Source organism: Aegilops tauschii, chromosome 4, assembly GCF_002575655.3.
Source record: "Aegilops tauschii subsp. strangulata cultivar AL8/78 chromosome 4, Aet v6.0, whole genome shotgun sequence".
In the NCBI taxonomy this organism is placed as follows: Eukaryota; Viridiplantae; Streptophyta; class Magnoliopsida; order Poales; family Poaceae; genus Aegilops; species Aegilops tauschii.
The window spans coordinates 194,629,009-194,635,325 of NC_053038.3; positions in this window are offsets into that span (position 1 = coordinate 194,629,009).

The window sequence follows — 6,317 nt, forward strand, 5'->3', positions numbered from 1 at the left end:
CTTATGGTAATGGCTGATATTTATATATCGACCTAAGAGTATGTCAAAGCATGGCCGGTGTAGTATCCTAACATCGTCCTTATCATCCATCGTAATGTCTCAACTCCATGCAAGCATAATATAGGTATATGTGTAAATTTCCATGCACACGGACATTGCATCGGTCTCCAATCGAACTCATCGGTCTCCAATCGAACTAAGTTCAATTGGAGACCGATGCAATGTCCGTGTGCATGGAAATTTACACATATACCTATATTATGCTTGCATGGAGTTGAGACATTATGATGGATGACATTCAAAATATGTTGCATAGACCAATTCATAGCGAAATTGGTGGGTGGTCTTATGCTTTGATTTAATATGATTTGGCCTACAAATCTTTCAAATCTACGAGAGGCCAAATCACTGTTGGCTTCATTATTGAGCATCGGATTTATGACAAGCATAATGTTGCTATTAGCCTTGTCTCTCTAGTACTATGGAGACTATGTCTTGATGGTTGAATTCATAACAATGGCCAACGTGTTGGTGTTGTTTATATATCTTCTTATGGTGCTATTTTGTGAATCCTAATGCCACTTTAAAATATTTTTTGCACAATAATCAAAGCCGGATATGCAATGTTATTTTGGAGCTTTTGTTTGCATAGGTGCTACAATATTGAGGCTTTCGCTGATTCATTATGAGTAGTGCAACAAATATCTAAGGGTTATCAATGTTTTGACGAATCACTTATAATTTATCTTGTGGTATGTCCAGATGTAAAATTTAACTTGGGTAGATTTAATATTGCTCATATATCTAGACATGACAATTGGAGAGAAAATGATTTGGCACAATAAGCATCAGACTACCATGTTGATCATGGTGTATTGCATATCTATCAATAGCCTATGCTTGTTCTCGCCAACATAGGTAAGGCTGAACTGCAGCTCACCGCTTCGTACACTAATGAGACTTTTATGCAGGCAAAGCATGGATTGGAGGAAATTATTTTTTTATTATTTGCAAGATCCCGTGGAAGGGTGGACAAGATGGTTTGGCGTATGTCTTTGAGATGCATATATATGGAACTTTACCGACGGATTATCAATGAAGTTGAGAAGGTTTCACCTAAGTTTGCATCAAAAGGTTCAAACAAGCAATGGATGATATATACTTACCGCCCCAAGAATGTATAAATGGTCGATGGAGTGTTGACATCATCCCTTGAGCAAACACGGTACAAGTTATTTTTCGGCACGCTAGCTTTGACGAAAAACAGGGGGCATGTCTTGACGCTCAAAAGTGGCACAATAGTAAAAGTTGGAAAGCTATGTCAAGATTAATTCAAACTTATGATTGGAAGTCACCATCGGATGGCTCTCTTCGAGCAGATCAAGATGGATATGAAGATGGTCTAAAACAGAGCTCGGATGCAAAAGTTATGACAAGTTCAGATATGCTCGTCTTGGCACCAGATTAAAGAATGACATGAAACCTAATTAAGATGGCCTCAAATGAAAAAGATTTCAACATGAAATTTGTTCATCTCATTGGAACGGACAACTTTGATATATAATTGTCTTAATCCAAGATCGTATGCAAAAGTTAGAAGCGAAACTGCACGATGTTGCAGTAGATGGCCGGACCATCCGGAGGCAATCATCTGGCTTCCTAATTTATCTGTTGCAGACTTCAGAAAATAGTTAAAAATCCCTCAAGATGGCCTCCGATCGAAAAAGGTTCAACATGAAAGCTATTTGTCTCATTGAAATGGTTAAAATTGCTTTTGGGCTCATTTCCATCCGAGGTCATTTACCGCCTCAAAAGTGACCCGCAAGGTGCAACCAGCTTTTAAACCAAACAGTTTTGAGAAGTTGGGATTACGAGTTGGACCCAAACTTGGGTTTTGGATGTGAATCCAAACATTTCCTTGCACGGGAAGTCTAGCCGCCTCTTATATACATGAGGGGTGACGGCTGATTGACACAACAACACTCAATCGACAAAATCATCTACCACTTTAACCTTAACTTTTATCTCTCTCCCTTGTATCTTTCTTCTCGTTTTTCTTCGTTCTTTGAGATTGAAGGACGGAGAATCCACGAGGCCCTAGGGGCGATCAGGTCAATCTAGGGAAGCACATAACCATTGCGCGCCCTGACAGGGTCCTCCCAGGCATGTGGCGTTTCGGGCCGCCGGATTGCTTGTGTATCGCGCTTCCCGTCGGGTCTCCTTCAACAAGAGTTGTGGTGCATCACCCCGATGTCAAGGGTACACAGTGACATGTTCGTGTGCGAACAAGAACGACAATGAGCGGCGGTTGATAGGAGGATGGGGCGGCAAGGCTGGCACAGGAGCGCCTGCAGCCGCAATGACTAGCAGTCCAGTCGGTGGTCCGTGGAGGCAATTGGGGAATGTAACACCCCTAGTGTCATGCTACAGTGACCTCACACTAATGGTGCCATGTCATCGGGTTTAACTAAGCCAAATTGCCACATGATAAAAATCAAAACCAATTTCAAATTTAAAATAAATTCAAATAAATTATTTCTTCAAATAGTAAAAATAAAATGTTCAAAATATTCTATAATTTCCCCTGATCATCGCCATGTTGAACCCAACATTATTTGACTCACCAGTTTATCCCTAGGAAAATATAAAGTGGTCCAAAAACAACAAAAATAACCTTTTCAAAATAAACAAAAGTTGATGTAATTTTCCATTTGACTTGAAACATTGTGGGCCTCTCCAAAATAATTACTAATAATTATGTTACAAGTTTCATAGTCAACTAAATGTATTTGGTGTAAATTTTAAATGTTAAGCATTTGAGAAAAAGAAAATAGAAAAGAAAGTTGCAGAAATAAAAAAAAGTGGGGAAGCAAATGACAAGGGGAGGCACATGAGGCTGGAGGCCCAGCCCACCTCCCCCACACATCCCCTACCTTGCTACAGTAGAGGCAAAGGGCGTGGAGGCCATCGGCATGGCCACCGGCCACGCGTCGGGCATCCACGACCTCCCCCTCCTATCCCTACAAGACACCCCCTCCTCTCTTCCGCTACAAACCCTAGTTCCCTCCATCCCCCTCGTTCCCCTCACTCTCGCTGTCCTCGACGCCTCCGTCTTGACTGAACACAACCATCACCGCGTCTTCGCCGATGCCATGGCCAAGGCCATTCCCAAGCCACGCCGGCGTGTCCTGGATGACCTCTGTCGTCCGCTACATCCTCTACACCGTCGGATTGGAGCCGGGAGCCCTCTTCCTCGTCACATTCTCCAATCCCCTTCGCCACGGCCCCCGTGCTTCGCCAAGAATCGCGGTCACCCTCGACCTCCTCCAGCTCCCCTGAGCTCCTCTCTGACCTCGTGATGAGCTCCATTGCCATCTACTCTCTCTGTTCCCAAATATTTGTCTTTCTAGGCATTTCAAATAGACACAACATACGGATATATGTAGACATATTTTAGAGTGTAGTTCACTCATTTTGCTCCGTATTTAGTCACTTGTTGAAATCTCAAATATTTAGGAACGAAGGGAGTACTGGTTGCCCACACCCCCCCCCCCCCCCCCCCCCCCCTCCGTCGTAGCTGCCGTCCCCGAGCTCGACTTACCCACGCCCATAGCCCTGCTCCCCGTGCCCTCTACTTCGCGCGCGCGCACCTACTCGCCACTACGCTCCCTCGACCGCGCGCCCGCCCCTACTGCCCACAGCGCGCGCCCACGCCGCGCTCGCCTTCGCCTGCAACCGCCTGCTGCAGCTGCCTCCTTCTGCTGCATGCTGCCACCTACATCGCCCGATCTCACCTGCCACGCCCCACCGTCGCCCGGGCCTGCGCCCGCTCGCGCTGCTCGTCCCACTCGCCGCGCCCGGCTCCCTGCCGTGGTCGTGGTCGCGTGCCCGTCCGCACTCCCGCACGTGGTGGCCGCCCCCTGCCCCACGCCCGCCTCCAGCCGTCGTCGCCGCGGCGCCACCTTCCGCCTCCCTAGTGCCCTGACCTGCTGCTCTTCGCCGCAGCCATCGAGTGCCTGTGTGCACGCGGGCATGCTTGCTAGCGAGGCCGGCTGGCCCTCTGCATTTGGCGCCTAGCCCTTGTTTAGTTTAGGTTTAGTATTAATACTAATTAGGCTAATTAGCCGCTCACGTGTGGACCCTCCTGATAAATTAAACATTGCTTAATTAAACTAACACCACTGATCATGACATGCAGGCCCCACCCGCACTGTTCACCGTCTGACTAGTCCAACCGCTGACCGTTGAGTCAACGGGACCCACACGTCAGCCTCCAGGTACGCGGCTGGGTACCCCTAGCAATTTAAGTTATTTTCGAAATAAAGATAAAATGCAGAAAGTCCAGAAAATGTTTAAAATTTTGAAAAATCATATAAATTAAACTTTAACTCGGATGAAAATAATTTATATATGAAAAATAAATAAAAAAATAAGATGAATCCGAATACACCATTCATCCACATACCTGCCACATGCCTCTAACACTGCAAACATGGAACCTTCCCCTCAAGATCATCTGTCCGATAAATGCCCAAAGCTGGGAAAATATTCCCGGATATTTTCCCGCTCCGTGTGCAACACCTAGTACTGCATTAGGTCACCCCTAGCACCGCATCTTGCTATGTCATGCTTTGTGATGCATTTGTTTGCTTTATATTTACTATTTCTTCCCCCTCTTCTCTCCGGTAGACCCCGAGACTGTTGTCGATGCCCCTGTGATCGACAACGTCGGCGATGAACCTTCCTTCTCGGCAGAGCTTCCAGGCAAGCAAAAACCCCTTGATCATTCCTATATCGCCCATTCTTTCTCTCTCATGATTACATTAGATTTTGCTATTGTTGTTTGTCTGTTCCTATTCTGATGCATAGCCTGCTTTTGTAACCTGCTATTGTTACCTACCTGCTTATCCTATATGTTTAGTATAGGTTGGTTAGTGATCCACCAGTGACCCCTCACCTTGTCCCTGTTGCCCCCGCTTTATGATCGATGATTCGAGCAACCTGATCGAGGTGCAGAGACTAACACAACACCGCACACCCCCTTAGTTGTACGACTCTGCAGAGCTACTATCGAGTGCCGAGGGTGATACCTCGTATCGCACTCCTGATGATACATCTGTAGTGTAGCCAATCTGTCGTGGACTTCCCAGGGTGATTCCTCATACTCAGTCCCGATAACGACTCTGTCGTGCAACACCTCAAGTGTGAACCCTTCGAGGGTGATTCCTCCAAGGTCACCTTGACGGTTACATCGAGTGGGGCTCCATCCAGGGTGATTCCTCGGATTTCCCCTTGATGTTATGGGCACACGGTTATTTTGACTTTACCCAGGAACCATGTTGAAGTCGGGTCGGCCCCGAGGGGTACCCGCGAGAGAAGTGTGAAGTCGGGTTGACCGTGAGGGTACCCGCGAGAGTTACTTTTTCTGCAAGACTGGAGGGACAGGCGGTATTACCCCGGTAGAGGTGGACTGAGTTCCCGATAGTCTCTTGTGAGTTGGGTTGACCTGGAGGGTACCCGCGAGATAATTACGCGGCATGGCTGGGTATTCTTAGCCCTTGCCTAAGTCCGTAAGATGAGGCGACGGGACCACAGATCGTGGATCAATGATCGTCTCCGCGCGCTCCCAAGACACTAACGGGTTTGGATATGTGATATGAGTAGGCCTCAGGCCTTTTCGCACTAACCACCACGCGGGAATAAGTATGGGCACTCGGCTCCGTAAGATTCTCCGAAAGCTCTTCGGACGTCAGCGATTGAGCGGCACGCGCCCGGGTTATCCGCGTAGGCACCTGCTTTGTATAAAGAGGTAGCCAGGACTGATCCCGGGCATCCACGCAACGCGCAGGAGTGCAAAGGGCGATGGGCCCAAAACCCCTGGGCGCTTAGAATGTAGACCGGCGTGTTGGTCTCTCCGTTGAGCCTAGGTAGGACTACGGCGTGTTGATCAGTCGAGGTTGGGCATGACCCAGGAAAAGTGTGTCCGGCCAAAGCTAATCGAGTGTGTTGGGTAAGTTGGTGCACCCCTGCATGGAAGTTAATCTATTCGAATAGTCGTGTCCATGGTAACAGACGCTCGGAGTTGTATCCCGATCTATACAACTAGAACTAGATACTGGAGACATGAAATGGATATGATGGCTCTGGAGTTGCTTCCTCGCAGGGAGTCGTGGAAGGATCTCTGGGCGTTAAAATATATATATATATATATATATATATACACACTTAGTATAGATCGGGTGTAAGTCTTGCGAGTACTTTGAATGAGTACTCACAGTTGCTTTGCTACCTCTTTTTCCTATACCCGATTGCTGTGA